This window comes from Rhinatrema bivittatum, chromosome 3, assembly GCF_901001135.1.
Source record: "Rhinatrema bivittatum chromosome 3, aRhiBiv1.1, whole genome shotgun sequence".
Lineage (NCBI taxonomy): Eukaryota > Metazoa > Chordata > Amphibia > Gymnophiona > Rhinatrematidae > Rhinatrema > Rhinatrema bivittatum.
Window position 1 is genome coordinate 292169669 of NC_042617.1, and position 18972 is coordinate 292188640.

The following is an 18972-nucleotide window of genomic DNA, read 5'->3' on the forward strand; positions in this document are numbered from 1 at the left end:
GGTACCGCGGAAAATGGGGAACGTGTCCGAGTAGGATTGGTTAACCGCTATGCGTGCCACCGGGTCTCGGTAGAGAAGGTGAATCGCATTCTGAAACCAGCCAGTAATATGCATGGCATCCAACACATAAAATAAATAATCCCATTCCACCCTGTCGAACGCTTTTTCCGCGTCAAAACTAATAGCCAAGTAAGGGGCTTGGAATTGGGTACAAAGCATCATGGCAATCAGCACTCGTCGAATATTCGTAGAGGCATAGCGCTTCTGGACGAAACCCACCTGACCAGGTTGAATGAGGGAGGGGATCAGCAAAGCCAGCCTATCCGCTAAGATTTTTGCCAGAAACTTGTGGTCAACATTTAAAAGGGAAATAGGCCGATAGGCCGATGGTGATTGCGGGTCTTTCCCCGGCTTGGGAATCAAGGTGATATGGGCTTCATTACTACCCGTCGGGTACACCCCATTATCCACTAGAGCATTGAATGTGTTAGTCAGAGGGCTCACCAGAGAGTCCATCAAAACCTTATAGTATTCAGAAACAAACCCATCGGGTCCCGGGGCCTTAAAACTTTTAGCCTGCTATATAACCGCCTGAGTCTCAGCCTCTGAGATGGGCCTGTTAAGCTGGGCCTGCTGTTCCAGGGTCAGCTGAGGCATCTCTATATTGTTACAAAATTGTCGACATTGCGCCAAGTCCTTGGGGCCAGCGGAATACAGATTGGCATAATAATCTTTAAAAATCTGTAAAATCTTGGGAGTGTCCGTGACCAGCTGACCTATGGGAGATTTCAGTGCAGCCACATAGGCCGAAGCTCGCCTAGCCCTAAGCAAATTGGACATGAGTTTCCCGGGTTTATTCCCCATTTGAAATAACTTATGTTGGAAGAATAAGATACTTTTCCTCGCCCTCTGATGCAATAGTGAGTTAAGGGCACTCTATCGAGAAATAGTGGGTTCTGTTCTCTGCGTTATTTGCACTGAGCAACATCCGTTTAGCCTCTGTAAGCTGCGTGCCTAGGGCCAGAATCTGCTTGTTAAGCATTTTCTTCCAATGAGCCACGTAAAAAATTATTTTCCCCCTCATGACAGCCTTGGAAGCATACCAATATTAGGGATGTGCAGACAAAAAGTTTGCGTTCATAAGTTGATAAGTTGAAGGTGAGGGTCGATTTCGTTCAATATGGACATATGGAGAATCCCATAAGTTGAGGGTCTGTCCATACGTTCACCGGTCAGGAGGCCCCCCCAAGCTGGCCAAAAGTTCAGGTTGGGTCCAACGGGGGTCCTGGAGCGGAGGCGCGGAGAAACACGTGACGTCCGCGTCACTCCGACGTGACGCCGACGTCACGTGCTCCTCGCAAAGGAAAACAGCGATGGCTTCCTGACTCCCCGCTGGACCACCAGGGAGTTTTGGTAAGTCTTGGGGGGGTCAGGAGGGTGGGGGTTTAAGTGTTTATTTAGGTTCAACGTATTCAACGTAGCTATGTTGAATAAGTTGAAAATGTGATGCGTTGCGCATCATCACTTTTTTTAAGTTAAAAAAAAAAAAAGTTGCGTTTTACATATGCGTTCAAAACGAATGCACACCCCTAACCAATATAGCACTGGGTCCCCTAAATGTTGGGCAATCTGGAGAGCGTATTCGTTCCATTTAGACTGAAGATGCACCCTAAACTCAGAGTGCCCGTGCAAATAATATGGGTATCTCCAATGATACTGTGCAGAATGTCCTCCAGCCCAGGTAAGCTCCACCCAAGTGGGGTGTGGTCAGAGAGTATGATGTCATCCATGCCCGTGTCAGTGAGTTGGGGGAACAAATTGCTACTTAACAGAATGTAGTCTAGACGCGAATGGGAACCATGTGCCCTGGAAATATGCGTGAAGTCAACGGCCATAGGATTCAGGGTACGCCAGGCATCCAGCAAATTTAAATCCTGCTCAAACATGGCAAAGGGCTTGCCCCAATGGCTCCGCCCCCGTCCCCCTGTACCTCCCCTGTCCAACTGGGGGTCTCTGATAGCCAACCTTTTTTTTGGCATGCAGACTCCTTTTGAATCTACTAAAGTTTTAAGGACTCTTAGTCCATCCCCACCACTCTCTCTCTCCTCCTACCCCAGTCCATCTCCACCTTTATTTCTATCCCTCTGCACCAGTCTCTCTCGTATGCCACATGTCCCCCACCAGTCTCTCTCACTCCAGCACCCCTTTCCCAATCTCTCCCCCACCCCTCCCCTCCCCCAGCATAGCCCAGCTGCATCAGTTTCTCGCCCTACCCTTTCTTAGCCTCTCTACCCCATCCTCACCAGTCTCCCCTAATTCATCCTCAGTAGTCTCACTCCCAGCCCCTTCATAGTAATGTCTTCTCTTCCCCAGTCCATCCCCAGAAGTTTCTCTCTCTCCCCCTAACCTCTCTCTCTCTCTCCTCGCCCCCAGTCCATTCCAACCAGTTTTTCCTGTCTATCCCTAGCCGCAGCCCTTTTCACCAGTCTTCCTCTCCCATTGCCTTTGAGCTGCAGTCGCTGGATATTGTTACTATTACAAAGCCATGGTTCAGTGTGTTTCATGGATGGGATATGGCCACACCGGGCTATAACCTATTAAAGGAAGGACAAATATGCCAGAAAAAAAGGGAGGCGTAAAAGAGTGTTTTGAGAGGATTCTCTGTGGAGACGTACCAGTTGGTGACAGTGAAGCAGAAAGATAATAGCAGCATAAGATCGAACTGATCAAACTTGTGGAAATAGCCAAAGGCCAGATTTTAAAAGGCCCACGCACATAAAATTCGGGGGTTACATGTGTTAAAAAGAAACTAACCCATTGTACCTATTCTATAATCTATTGCACAACTGAAAAGCTCTGGCGCTCTGCCTTTGCTTTACTCTGTTATGATGATCTGCATTGTTCATAAGATATTTTATTAATAGAGATTTTTCTCTTTGCTGACTGTCACAATTAATTGCTTATTTCAACGCCCACAACAGAGTAGGTCTCTACATCAAGAACAATATGCAAGTATTTGAATTGCAGAGTATTTGGGGAAAGGAGGAAACACCGTTGGGTGTATTAAAAAGATGATGGCATATCTACATGGTGTGATCCTCAAGCCTTCGACTCAAACAGAGGAACTGGGAAGGAATAGTGAGATATTGGGCATGGAAAGCAGGAGCACATTTAGTTTAACATAAGTGCTCCTGCTGTTTCGGTTTACCAAGAAATGTATAACTAGACAAAGTTGTGTTGTATGTTTTGCAAGAACAATGGGACAAGCATTAGTATGGTCTACACAGACGATTTTTGTTAAAAAAGAATCACTTTGCTATTAACACATTTCATTTTTACAAATTATATATAGTGGATCAGTAAATGATTTGAAAAGAGGTGCTGCCGTCTGATAACTGCTTGGAGCACATTGCAGGCAGGAGGCAGTGGATTATTTCAGTTCAGCATGATAATACCTCCGATACTGATTCTAAAACTATGTTCAATATCTTATTGTGAACATTGACACCTTTATTTGTGGTTTATCATGGTGATTTTAATCTGCCATATGTGGACTGGAGTGCCCCTTTTGCGGAATCTGCAAGAAGTAGAGAAATTGTGAATGCCTTGCAAAGTGCTCTGCTTAGACAAATGGTGATGGAACCCATGAGGGGAGAAGAGAAACTGGACTTGGTATTCAAAAATGGAACAGTACCTCTAATGCCCAGCTAGTTGTACACCTGAGCATGAATGATCATCAGACGCCATGGTTAGATTGAGCAGCCAAGATGGAGAGAAGGCACATGAAGGTCAAGGTCTTGGATTTCAAAAAAGAAACAAAAAGGCTGGGAGAAGATGGGGAAAATGGAATAAAAGTGAACCAAATTGAAAAGAGCTATAACAGAAACAAGTCTTTATGTAAGAAAAGGAAATATAAGGAAAAGGAAGCCAATGTGGTTCTCCAAGAAGGTGGCTCAGTAAATAAAATAAAAAAGATCAGCAATCAAAAAGTACAAAAACACTCAAAAGGAAGAACACAGGGAAGAATATCTGGAGAAGCTTAAAGAAACAAGGAAAGAAATCAGGATAGCAAAGTCGCAACTGGAAGAGAAGATTGTCAATGAGGTAAAGCGAGGTAACCAAACATTTTTCAGATATATCAGAAAAAGGAGAAAGGCCAAGTAGTATTGTAAGATGGAAATGAGATATGGAGCAATGGGTGGAGAAAGAAGAAAAAAATAGCAAAATATTACACAAGCATTTCAATGCAGTATTCACTAAAAAAAAAAAAAAAAAAAGACCTTGGAGAAAGACCATTGCTGGTTGGCATGAATACTGATGGGAGTGGGATAAATACAACTCTATTTACAAAGAAGAGTAGAGATGTGAATCGGAACCGGTTCCGATTCACATCGTGTTTTTTTTTTCGCCCGAGCCAATAAACAAAAAACCCACCCCGACCCTTTAAAACTAATCCCTTAGTTTCCCCCACCCTCCCGGGACCCCCACTGGACCATCAGGTACCTGTAAAAAGTTTGTTTGGGGGGGGGGGGGGGAAGCTAAGGGATTAGTTTTAAAGGGTCGGGGTGGGTTTAGGGGTTATTTTTGTGTGCTGTTTTTCCCACCCTCCCCCAAAACGATGAGAACCCCCATGAACAATGTTGTGGGGTTTTCCTATCATTTTGGGGGAGCCCCCGATTTCTGACGATTTTGAAAATATCGTGCAATTGGAGAAAGTTCTTCTTCACTCAACGCATAATTAAACTCTGGAATTTGTTGCCAGAGGACGTGGTTAGTTCAGTTAGTATAGCTGTGTTTAAAAAAAAGGAATGGATAAGTTCTTGGAGGAGAAGTCCATTACCTGCTATTAAGTTGACTTAGAAAATAGCCACCGCTATTACTAGCAATGGTAACATGAAATAGACTTAGTTTTTGGGTACTTGCCAGGTGCTTGTATCCTGGATTGGCCACTGTTGGAAACAGGATGCTGGGCTTGATGGACCCTTGGTCTGACCCAGTATGGCATGTTCTTATGGACTTTGCCCACAAAATTGAGATCCTGCAATCAGTGTGCTCAGGGAAAAAACTGTCCTATGACAATAAAAATATCCTGATCTTTCAAGATTACTCTTCAAAGCTATCGCTTCTTCTGAGAGAATTTTCACCGACTTGCACGAGGCTACACAAACTAGGACTTTGGTTTATATTAGTTTACCCTGCCAAACTCAAGAGTACAGCTATCTGAAGGCCCTAAATTGATTGAGTTGGCTACAGAGGCTATCATGTTAGTTGAAAGGCTGGAAAAGGATTGCGAGAATCTACCCATGTCGACTGATTTTAATTGATAACAAGTGCAGTCTGCACAGTACCTCCAGTGGTTAAATACTTTTATTCTTTTGGAAAATGATCTTACTTGAGGTCATAGAACGGTTTGCCATACAACCATCAGAGGCTTTACAGGGATGCTCGAGCAGCTGGAACCATTGGAGAAAATCCTGTACTGGGATTGCAGGGTGTGGGCCTCTCCAAGTGATTATGGCAGTCTACCCAAGCTGATGTAACCATGGTAGGGTGACTGGGATGTATTGGACAGAACTTATGGCTCTTTTAGAGTCTCTCTCATCTATTTTATCATCACTATTAATCACTCATTTCATACACACTTTTACTTACTTGGGGGGTGGATATCGGTGGGAAGGGGGACACATCACATTTATAGTGACTCCATACCACTTGCGGGTGGGATATGACTCTAGGAAAGAGATTGGGGAGGGGGGGGGGGGGGTTTGCACAGCGGGGTTTTTTAGAAATGGGCAAAGATATTAAGAGTCTGGTTCAGACTGTGCTCGTAATGGGCAATGCTGCCACAGACAGTTTGGGTGGATGCCATAGCTGGGGTGATATCTACCTTTGCTCACATCATGTTTGTTATCACCATTTTGTGATGCCAATAAAACCTGATCCAGGGTAAAATGGCCCTGAAACTTGTCTCCTGGACCGTATGTGGCATAGGGTCGCCCATTAAAAGATCTAAAATTCTGGCTGCTCTGAAGAAACAAAAACGCAGACATATGCTTACTCCAAGAAACCCACCTAAGTGATAAAGAACATCAAAAACTCAAAAGGGAGTGGGTGGGGCAAGTTTTCTTTGTTTTGGCATCCACCCGTTCTGCTGGTGTAGCTGTTTTAATACATAAGGCAGTCACACTACAAGTCATGCAAGAATATAAAGACCCACAGGGGAGGTCCCTTATTTAGATATTCGAAATACGAGGGAAACAGATAACTATTTCCAATTTATATGCTCCCAATATCTACACCCATTCGTTCTTCTTGCAAATAATACAGAAAGTTACATTATGTGAAGGCATGCTTGTAATAGGAGGCGACTAATTTAGTTGCTGATTCCTCTCTAGATCACTCCACTATGGCTAGAGGCCCTCAACACAGTCACAGGATGAAGATTCCTTTTATGCTCTCTGAATTTCATTTGTTAGACTCCTGGTGAGCCCTCCATCCTACAAAACGAGATTTTACACATATTTCCAGAGCACATGCTACACATTCACGTTTAGATTTTTTGGTTTCTAGGCAGTACCTGTCCCAAGTTGGCTTACGACTTTAGGATTGGGTGGGAGGCCCTGTTCCTCACACTGGAAATTTCCATAATTTCTGACAGCTGACACAGTTTCCCAAAGTATATGCAGCAAACGTGGGCGCAATACATAGAAACTAATGGGCCACTCTTTGATGAATCTCTGTCCCTATTCTGGTATACTGCAAAGGTGGTTCTACATAGGGACATTATATCCTATGTAGCCGGACGACAGAAGGCCATAGATAACCAGATTTTGCGCTTGGAAACCAACTTACAGAAATATAAGCGCTCATTGCTTCAAAACACTACAACTGCAAATCGTGAAGCATATTTAACAGCCCAAGTAGCTTTAAACTCTCTTTTACATCAGAGGGCCATTAAAAGCATCCTGTACTATAAATTTAAACTCTATCATCAGTCAAATAAACTAGGGAGGATGATGAACCGCTTAATCAAAGGAGATCAGGGTCCTATGGGAATCTCATCTGTTCTGTTCGTTCGTATCACTCTGAATGTCAAAGTGACCCCTAACCCCAACACTAATACTTATACCTTATAGCTAGGTGCTCTCCCCCCCCCCCCCCCTCCAGTGGCCGTAGGTAGGAATTACAACAATTGTGGCACTTATCGCAAAGTGCAAAAATTTAATGCACTCTGCGGTAATACCTATGCGAAGCACTAAGATAGCTTATTTATCGCAAAGTGCACCATTACCATAAACACGCCCCTCTTCCTATCGCATGCGATAGTTTGATGAATCTAGCCCTAAGTTAGCCAGATACACCTATCTGGCTAACTTAACTGGGATCTTCAGTGGAAGGCAGCATCACTGAATATATCCAGACAGCTCCCTCCCTGCATTACTAGTGAGAGGCTGGCTTCACAGACAGGGGGGAGCTGCCTGACCCTCACTCAAGCAGAGAAGCCCTTCTTACAAAGCTGAGCTAGTGAGTTAAGTAGGAGGAAAAGTAAACATACTTGTGCCAGTGTGGCTACTTAAAAAATACACTTACCAACAATCAATTACATATATTTGAACTGTGTACAGTTCCAGCCAGGACCACCTTTCTAAAATGCACAGTGATTGGCAAATTCAACATGCACGTGTCTGCTAACAAAAATAATAAACAAAGAAGTTCTAGTCACGTGAGTGCTGATCATCACATTACTTTTTTTGTCAAGCTTCCAACTGTTTCCATTTCACATCCCCCCAACCATTACCTCAGTGGTAACCTTGGTAACATCAATAGATAAGAGCACAGCCAGCCAATAGGAATACATATTCATTCCTAAGTGACCTTTACTGACCTGGGAAGTGTGAACACTTTGTTTCATTTTCTGTTGGTGTTCATGAGTTTCCAGTTCCATTTCCCATCCCCCCAACCATCACCTCAGTGGTAACCTTGGTAACATCAATAGATAAGAGGGCTGCCAGCCAATAGGAACACATATTCATTCCTAACTGACCTTCAGTGACCTGGAAAGTGTCTATTTGTATCATTTTGAGTTAGTGCGCACTAACTCGAGTTAATGCGCACTAACGGGGAGTTAGTGCGCACTAATCGGAAAAAACGATTTTTAACGATTTTTCAACGAAATAATCGTGCCAAACACGATTTTCTTCTCCTGCCACACGATTTCTATCGTTAAGACGATATGGAAAACGATTCACATCTCTATAAACCAGTTTTCAAGGTCTCAACATTATTTTTTGCACTAACAAAATTGCCAAAATGCTCCATTTTTTATTTTTGCATGGACCTTGACAGAAAGCCCAGCAAAGCCAAGTGAGGTATCTGGCATTCAGACAGATATAAAATGTAACACTTTTCGCCCAAACTAGTGGATTGATGGGCAAGAGCACAGCATATATATGCAAGTTCCTTCTTCTCTCTAATGCTTTAAAGACAACGATGATGATATAAATATCATACTTAGACTAACAATCTGTGCTTTTGCATAGTTGAAATGTAACCCCGGAAACAAGATGTGTCCAAGATATGCCTGAAGTCCTGCCACTGTAGATAAACTGTTCAAAGTAACTGGAGGCATGGTCAACTTAAAAATCCAGAACCGATGATTTATGGTAGGCACAGTAAACACCACATCCAAGAGAGACATCAAAATCATAATTGCTTAAAAACATGTGTTTTCCCCATGGTGTCACATTGTATAAAATTTGCACACCCATTTTCAGATCTAACAGAGAACAACAAGTGAACAATTTCTTTCCCTGTTTCAAGGGGAAAGTCTGCCTAGCTGCTTCATTGAGAGCAATATTGGATTTTTACTTAATACAACACAATCTTGTAGGCTCAAAGAAGAGACTGAGTGGCAGTCCATTATTCTAGCATGGGAGAGGCAATTTTATATCAATTTAGTACATTGGAAAGTGTTTCAAGTAATAAATTAACATTGGTAATAGCAATTATGAAAAGCGCTTGCAGAGGTCTAGACAAAACACTGCGACTTTATGATGTCATCTAGGCATAGCTATGAAGTTCTGAAATGTTACTCAGTAACAAAGCTAAATGTTTATTGGCATGTTTGAATATAAATAGAGCCTTTTGTTTCCAGGCTAGAAGAAAGTTTGGTAAGTCACAAGAAATGAACTGGTCTCCTTTAATGTGGATGGTGAACGAGTGTTGCTCCTGATGCAGCGGATGTGAAACAGGAATGCGTCTTGAGCTTCTTCAGTGCCGAGTTAAGTGGGTGAGCAATGTATTTAGCGAGAATGTGCTTTTTATTATGCAGATTAAATTATTATAAAAACAGTGACTGGACATTGTGGATCATCAGCTGAGCTAGCACTACGTTGAGGTCCCAAGACACAGTGGGGGGGTCTTAGGGGAGGCTTCAATTGAAGCAGGGCCCACATGTATCGTAGAACTATAGGCTGTACAGAGATGGGCGTACCATCTACATCTTGGCGGTATGTGCCAATTGCACTGAGATGAACTCTAATGGAGTTGGTTTTTAAGCCAGTTTCCGATAGGTGTAGAAGGCAATCAAGCAGTTTTTGTGTGGGGCAGGAGAACGGATCTAGGGCCTTCTGCCCACACCACATGGAAACCTTCCACCACTTCAGTCCATACGGCTTTCTAGTGGAAGGCTTCCTAGAAGCCACCAGGACCGGAGACACATCCTCTAAGAGATTGAGCAGTTGCAGAATTAACCTCTCAACATCCAGGCTGTCAGTGACAGGGCCTGGAAGTTGGGATGTCACAAACTACCTAGATCTTGCAAGATGAGATCTGGGAAGTCCCCAGACTGATCAGTCTCCGGCTGGACAACTCCCATAAAAGTGGAAACCAGACCTATCTCAGCCAATAAGGGGCTATGGGGATCATAGTCCCTTGTCCGCGTGAAGCTTCAAGAGAGTCTTTGCTTCTCAAGGAATCAGATACACATAAAGAAGACCCTTGCCCCAATGATGGGCAAGGGCGTCTGAGGCTGGTGTGCTGTCCGTCTTGTACAGGGAGCAGAATTGAAGCACCTTCCTGTTGCGAGGGGACGCAAATAGATCTACGTCCGGGCTCCCCCAGAGGCGGAATATCCGATTCGCTACCTTCTGGTGCAGGGAACACTCGTGGGGTCTGAAGGTTTGACTAAGCCTGTCTGCTACCATGTTCTCCATCCCAGCCAGGTACATGGCCCTGAGCACCACCCTGTTAAGACAGGGCGCATGACCAGATCTGGACTGCTTCCTCACAAAGGAGGTACGATCCCGTGCCTCCCTGTTTGTTGACATACACATAGCTACATGGTTGTCTGTTTGGATCAGAACAACTTTATTGGACAGCTGATCTCTGAAAATCCATAGCGCATACCTGATCGCCAGAAGTCCAGCAAGTTGATTTGACATCTTTCTTGAACAGACCAGAGACCCTGAGTGCTGAGCCCATCTACATGAGTTCCCCAGCCCTAGACAGACTCATCCGTGGTTGGGAAAATTTGGGTAGGGGGACTTTGAGAAGAGATCCCCCATTCCAGATTTGAAAGTATCTGCCCCCAGGACAATGAGTCCCAGAGTGACGGGATGACTTGGATGCTCCTGGAGATTCTGTGTGACCTGATGCCACTGCAACCTCAGGGTCCATTGGGCTCTGCACATGCCACTCCCTTAGCAAGATTGCACATGGCCCAACAGCCTCAACATGTGCCAGGCTGACACCTGCAGGCTCTGTTGAATCTCTGCCACAATGGTTGTCAAAGTGACAGCCCTTTGACTAGTCAGGAAGGCCTTGGCCTGAGCTGTGTCCAGCAGGGCTCCTTTGAAGTCCAATTGAAGTGACAGGCTGAGATGGGACTTTGGATAGTTGATGACAAGCCCTAGTGATTCCAACACCTGGTTGGTCAAGTGCAAGGACCTGGCGGCCCCTGCCTGAGATGTGCTCTTGACCAGCCAATTATCCAGATAAGGGAAAACATGCACTCCCAGCCTGCGAAGGTGCGCCGCCGCCACCACGGGCAGGCATTTTGTGATGACTAATCCAAATGGCAACACTGGTACTGAAAGTGCTGTTTTCCCACCACAAATTGGAGATACTTCCTGAGAACAGGGAAGATCTCGATGAGAGTATATGCATTCTTTAGATCGAGGGAGCATAGCCAGTCTCATTTTGTAAAAGAGGGATCAAGGAGCCCAGGGAAACCAACTTGAGCTTTTCTTTTTTTTTTAGAAACTTGTTCAAGGGCCTTAGGTCTGGGAAGGGACGGAGTCCTGTTCTCTTTGGAATCAAGAAGTACTTTCTCTCTTTGCCCTGGTGGTTCGGGCTCGACCATGCTGGTTATTTAAGAGGGAGGAGGGTTCCGCTAGCAGTAACTCCTGATGTGCTACCAGCCCCCAAAACAGGCATGGACTGCGATTTGGTGGGGCATTCAATATGTTCAATTGGTACTCTTGACGGACGATGAAAAGAACCCACTTGTCAAAGGTTATACTAGGCCATTGGTTCGTGAAGAACTGCAATCTATTCCCGATGAGAAGGTCCAACATTCTGGGTACGGGCATCTAGCCTACGCTCCCTATGATCCAGTCAGAACATTGTCCCTGAAGTTGACTGGGACAACTGCAGGAGCCATGATGGTGCTGAGGGGAGTGAGGGGACGGAGGATAGTACTTCCTTTGGTGAAAGAAAGACGTGTGTCCCAGTCTCTCTGGCCTCCTAGAAGAGAAGGATGGGTTCAGAGAAAGTTGTTGGAAAGTTTCATGGTGGTCCTGAAACTGGACCATCACACCTCTCACCTTATCTTCAAAGAGATTCTCCCCAATACACGGCATGTTGGTGAGTAGTTTCTGTACCTCCAGTTGGAGAGCCGAGGCCTGCAGCCATGCTATTCTGTAGGTGCAGATTCCTGCTGCACAGACCTTCGATGCCATTTCAAAAACATCGTAGGGTGCTTGGACCTCATGTTTCCCACACTCTAGGCCTTTATGCACCAGCAACATAAGGGTGTCCTGCTGCTGTTGAGGCAGCTGCTCGGCCACCTCCTGCGCCTGCTTCCAGATATCCCGCGAGTATTTGTTTATATAGAGCTGGCAGGCAGCAATGCAGGCAATAAGCATGGCCCCTTGGAACACCTTCCTCCCAAAAGTGTCCATCGCTCTGTGGTCCTTCCCCAGGAGGCGACGAGGAATGAGTTAGAGATTTGGCTTTCTTGAGCCAAATGTCAGCTGCCCCACCAGTGACTGGTGGGGCAGCTGACGTTTATCAAATCCGGCAACCTTCTGGATGAGGTAGACCCCAACAACTTCATATTAACAGGAGGCACTGTAAGGGGCAGTCCCATATCATCAGCAGTTCCTTAAGGATCTTGTGCACCAGGACCGCCAGGATCTCCTTAGGAGGCTCCATGAACCGGAGGATCTTAAGCATTTTGTGCCTGGCATCATCCTCCATTAGTAACTGAAATGGGATGGCTTCTGCCATCACCCTCACAGACCCTTCAAATGTCAAGTCCTCCAGCAGAGACCTTCTTCACTCCTCTGGAGAAGGGTCTGATGGGAGGCCCTCCTCGGAGGACTCAGAGGTATCATCCCCCATGGTTCATAAGGGCCCTCATCCTCACTGCAAGCCACAAGGGATGAGGCCCTAGGTGCTTGGATTTCATCCAGAGGTGCAGGTACCACAGGTCTCAGTTTCTCTGCTGGCCTGATGAGCACCGATGCTGTCCCAGGAACAGACTCCAGTTAGGTTGGAAATGCGCCAATGAGCATGTTGAGCTTCTCCAGCAGTTGTACAAGGATGGGCTGTACTGGCTCTGGTGCTGTCAGTGCCACAGGAATGAAGCCCTGCAGCACCTTATCCACTGCCAGCTGGACTTGGCGCTCCAGTTCCTCCTCGAACGTTGCCAATGCCAAACACCGACTAGGAGGCACTCCATGTAATTAGCAAGTAGCTCATTTAAAACAAATCAAAGAAAATTATTTCACTCAGCGCATAGTTAACATAGAAACATAGAAACATAGAAATGACGGCAGAAGAAGACCAAATGGCCCATCTAGTCTGCCCAGCAAGCTTCACACATATTTTCTCTCATACTTATCTGTTTCTCTTAGCTCTTGGTTCTATTTCCCTTCCACCCCCACCTTTACTGTAGAGAGCAGTGATGGAGCTGCATCCAAGTGAAATATCTAGCTTGATTCGTTAGGGGTAGTAGCCGCCGCAATAAGCAAGCTGCACCCATGCTTATTTGTTTTACCCAGACTATGTTATTAGCCCTTATTGGTTGTTTTTCTTCTCCCCTGCCGTTGAAGCAGGGAGCTATGCTGGATATGCATCGAAAGTGAAGTATCAGGCACATTTGGTTTGGGGTAGTAACCGCTGTAACAAGCCAGCTACTCCCCTCTTTGTGAGTGTGAATCCTTTTTTCCACATTTCCTCTTGCTGTTGAAGCTTAGAGCGATGTTGGAGTCACAGTAAGCATGTGTATGTTTATTTAATAAGGGTATTGACTCCAGGCAGTAGCCATCATTCTGGCGAGTCACCCACTCTTCATTGGCAGCCTCTTGACTTTATGGATCCACAGTGTTTATCCCACGCCCCTTTGAAGTCCTTCACAGTTCTGGTCTTCACCACATCCTCCGGAAGGGCATTCCAGGCATCCACCACCCTCTCCGTGAAGAAATACTTCCTGACATTGGTTCTGAATCTTCCTCCCTGGAGCTTCAAATCGTGACCCCTGGTTCTGCTGATTTTTTTCCTTCGGAAAAGGTTTGTCGTTGTCTTTTGATCATTAACACCTTTCAAGTATCTGAAAGTCTGTATCATATCACCTCTGCTCCTCCTTTCCTCCAGGGTGTACATATTTAGATTCTTCAATCTCTCCTCGTACGTCATCCGATGAAGATCCTCCACCTTCCTGGTCGCCCTTCTCTGTACCGCCTCCATCTTGTCTTTGTCTTTTTGAAGGTACGGTCTCCAGAACTGAACACAGTACTCCAGGTGAGGCCTCACCAAGGACCTGTACAAGGGAATAATCACTTCCCTTTTCTTACTCGATATTCCTCTCTCTATGCAGCCCAGCATTCTTCTGGCTTTAGCTATCGCTTTGTCGCATTGTTTCGCCGACTTCAGATCATTAGACACCATCACCCCAAGGTCCCTCTCCTGCTCCGTGCACATCAGCCTTTCCCCCCCCATCGAATACAGTTCATTCGGATTTCCACTCCCCATATGCATGACTTTGCACTTCTTGGCATTGAATCTCAGCTGCCATATCTTTGACCACTCTTCCAGTTTCCTTAGATCCCGTCTCATTCTCTCCACTCCTTCCGGCGTGTCCACTCTGTTGCAGATCTTAGTGTCATCCGCAAAAAGACAAACCTTACCTTCTATCCCGTCCGCAATGTCGCTCACAAAGATATTGAACAGGACCGGTCCCAACACCGATCCTTGCGGTACACCACTTAAAACCGCTCTCTCTTCAGAGAAGGTTCCATTTACCATCACACGTTGTCTTCTGTCCGTCAACCAATTTGCAATCCAGGTCACCACCTCGGCACTCACTCCCAAGCTTCTCGTTTTATTCACCAGTCTCCTGTGCGGAACCGTATCAAAAGCTTTGCTGAAATCCAAGTATATGATATCGAGTGCTCTTCCTCTATCCAATTCCTTGGTTACCCAGTCAAAAAAGTCAATCAGATTTGTCTGACAGGATCTTCCTCTGGTGAATCCATGCTGCCTCTGGTCCATCAATTCTCCGGACTGTAGATAGTTCACTATTCTCTCTTTCAACAGTGACTCCATTACTTTTCCCACCACCAAAGTGAGGCTAACTGGTCTGTAGTTACCAGCCTCCTCTCTAGTTAAGCTCTGGATTTCATTGCCAGAGGATGTGGTTATGGCAGTTAGTGTAACTGGGTTTAAAAAAGGTTTGAATAAGTTCCTAGAGGAAAAATCCATAAACTGCTATTAATTAATAAGCAATAGTAGCTTCAGATTTATTTAATGTTTGGGCACATGCCAAGTACTTGAGATTTAGATTGGCCACTGATGGAAACAGGATACTGGGCTTAGTGGACACCTTGTTCTGACCCAGTATGGCATATATTTTATGTTCTTATGTGGAAAGAGGTGGTCAGCTCTTCTTCAGACCCAGGAGGCAGATCAGCGACTGGCAACAGGTCCAGTGGAGACCATCGCGGATCCCAGGCAACGATGGAGGACTGGCTCTCCTCGGCGCGGGATCACTTCTGGGGCATCACGGCATGAGCTGGTGCATCCCTGTGCCTGGCACCGTGCATCGACAGAGACTGGTGCCAATGCTTCTTTGGCTTCTCTTGATGCTCGGCCCGGTCCTTCCCCAGTGCCAAGGTCAATGACGAGGAACCAGATGACCTTGGCCTGGAGGAAATTGACAGTGGTCGGTCTCTGGCTCCCCTATCTGCCAGTGGCACAGATGGTCCCACCAATGTGGATGGCATAACGTCTATTGGTGCAGCTCCCATGTCCATTGATGCTATCGATGCTGATGGCTCAGAGTTATTTGACCCAAAGAGCTGTCCCATCTTGTCAAGTCAAAGCAGACGTCCCTGCAGGGTCATCTGGGCGCATAAGTGGCAACACCGGACATCATGCGATGCCCCCAGGCAGAACACATATCTCATGAGCATCCGTAATGGACATGGTCCTCGGGCACTGGAGGCATCATTGAAAACAAGACATGGCCATGTCGGGACAAAACAAAAAGGCTGCAAAATCAAAATCAATGGCTGAGGGCGTCGATGGCTGGTGGGCACAAAGCACTGCTGCTGCAGGGGAATTGGCCATGAAAGGAAACTTACCAGAAACGCCATAACCACTGACTAGGAAATCTATGGGTAAGCACCAAGAGGGACCTGGCGCCAGAACGACGAAGCAAAACCTGCGAAAAACACGAGAAAAGAGAAAAGTTTTCCACAAGGTCAAAAAACAGCCAAAGTGAGCTCACTCACACCACGATGCTTACAGCTACATGAAAAGAGAGAGACTGGAGAGGGACCCCATGTGGATGCATGATATGGGCATGCTCAGTGTTCCAAGTCAAACTTCTAGAAACCTTGACATAAGTTTTCTGCATTGGGACTCTGATGTCACCCATGTGTGAGGACTACCATCCTGTTTGTCCTTGGAGATTACAGAATTTTGACTTTTGTTTGTGTATATGAAGGTCCTCATTTAATTAAGATGCTAAATCTTTTTTGTGAATGTGATTAAAATTTGTCAGGGTTGAAATCATTTAAGTAGTATTTTTCTAATTTTCTTCCCCAAGTGATTTTGGACTTTTTTGTAGTAATATCAGAACAACCATACTGTATCTTTCAACTCTTGTGTCAAGAAACCTCCCAAGTATTTCAATTTTTCTACACTTCCTCGGACAGCCAGATCTAGGACAGTGTTTCCTAAGCAGTGTGCCACCACACCCGATCAGATGTGCCATGGCAGAGTCAGATATAGGCTAGCACCTGATTCTGCTCTCAGCCCTTCACAGAGAGAAGAAACGAAACCAGCAGTGGCTCTTAAATATGTAGGAGCTTCTTTCTCAGAACATGTGTAGACATGCATGCCTCTTCTTCCTAACTACAGCATGAGCCCCAAAGTGTGATAATTAATGCACATTGCACATAGCATATCCTCATCTTTGGTTTCTTGAGCCACCTTTTGAGTTTTTTTCAGTTTCTGTCTTTTCCCAAATTGAAAGAGGCACTAAATGTGACTTCCTCTGAATGTTGGAAGCAGCAGACATGAAGGAGCTCTGGCAGCCAAAGTAGCAAACTGACCCCTACATTCATCAAAATGAGATACTAATGCATTGATAACACCCTCGTTAAGAAAAAAGGGCATGTTTAGGGAAATTTTTAGAATTACCACACCACGCGGTAAGTTACCGCTTCGCATTGGTATTATTGCATGGTGCGGTAAACAGCTCGCTCTGCAATAATCCTTATTTTTCACATCGTGTGCTAAGGGGAGAGGGAGAGCCTATCTACAAGGCTCTCTGTAGGAGGGCTATCTAATAGGTCGAGGTGAAGTGTTTGTTTAGGGGCCAGTTTCGCATGTAGAGTGAGATGTATGAACAGCACAGTACACCTTGGTGAAGATTTGACATCATTTGGAATGAGGAAAGTCTCATGAAGATGAAATTTTGTACTATATTATCTCACCCTAGAGCTTGATGGTGGTCCATCTTCACCAAGGTTTCCAAGGCATACCTAGGTTAACAAAAAACATTGTGTGGCACATCAACCTACACAGAGCAGATGTGGACAGGAGTCATATGGCTAAAAAAAGAGCTTATGGAAACCCCAACCAGTGTCTCTTCAAAATGGTAACACAAAGGGAGGGAGGGGACAGAGTCTCACATAAACTTATCACAATGGACCAAGGGAGAATTTGGTGTGGTGCAAGCAGTTGGCTCATAGGGTCATTCATCAAAATGCGTTATGGCGTTAACTCACGCAATAACGCGTTAACGCCATAATGTATGCATTATTCATAAAGCACAGCGCAAATGCAAATTTTTGGGAGGGGTGGGATCAGGGAGGAGTTTGGGCAGGATTTAGTTAAACGAGGGGCAATATTGCACCATGCGGAAAGTCTCACAAAGATGAAATTTTGTACTATGTTCTCACTCCAAATGATGCCAAATCTTCACTGAGGTGTACTGTGCTGTTCGTACATCTTACGCTACATGCAAAACTGGCCCCTAAACCACCACCAACACCTCACCCTATTAGATGGCCCTCCTATAGAGATACAAATACGTGCACACAGTGAGGCCCTCCCCAGAGGCTCTCTCTCTCTCCCCTCCCCCAGCCCAGAAATGGCCAAAATGCAATTCAAACAATTTATCGCGAATTGTGTTATGGCCAGGAAAAAAGGTGTAGTTATTTTTGGCGTTAAAACCTTGCAAGACAAAACAAAAAGCATTCAGATTGGGTCCAGTCAGCTTTGTAACCTGATTTCTTCCATACAAGGTCAGCATCTCACATTACTTCTCTTGAGTACTAGTTCTGTTTCCCTCAGTTTCAGGGAAAAGGTTTTCCTGGAGCTTATGGCCAATGCACACACACACACACACACACACACACACACTCACACACACACACAGGGCATGTCCCCCTGTGAACAATCCTTCTTCCACTGCAGAAATTCCCACATGTACCTTTTTCTAAAAAAAAAAAAAAACAACACACAGCAGATAACCAACAGCCAGCTTGCCTTCTGCACAAACACATACACACTCTTGGCAAAGTTATTGGTCCCAGCACTGCTTTCCAAGACATCCATAGAGTCAAATCACAGTCCAAAACACCCAAAGCATTCTTTCATATGGAAGATGTCTTTGCTTTATATGATGTAAAGCCAGCCCATACACTGATGCGACACTGTAACGTGAAAGTCGGGCACTCATACTTGAGCGCCTGCTTTCCTAACGCACGCCCACCCATCTCTCCTGGGCACGTGATGCAAAAGGGTAACGAGCTGCTGTGTAAAAAGAGCGGCGCTAGGGGAAACTGTGCATCCCTAGCGCCGCCTCGGCATCAGGCGCCTAGGAGACATAGCTGGCAGTGCGGGCTAGGAAAAAAGATGCGCAATACGAGTGTCCGTTTTCTCCCACGGCCTGGACCGTGTATACTGTGCATCCAGAAATGTTTTTTTTTTTTCCACAACTTTATTTTTTGCACGATGCTGCTTTCTGTGGTTCCTCCTACTTTGTATCGCAATGATACTAACAGGAGGAAACACAGAAAGCAGGATTTTTGGTTTTTTTGGTTGAGCCCTTGACCGCCGAGCTGGCATTAAATTTGCCGCATTACAATGGGAGCAACGGCTGCATGGGAATTTTTGGAATCACATGGTGATAAGCCTCATCTACATGGAATTTACATGTGATGAGCGCCATCAGCT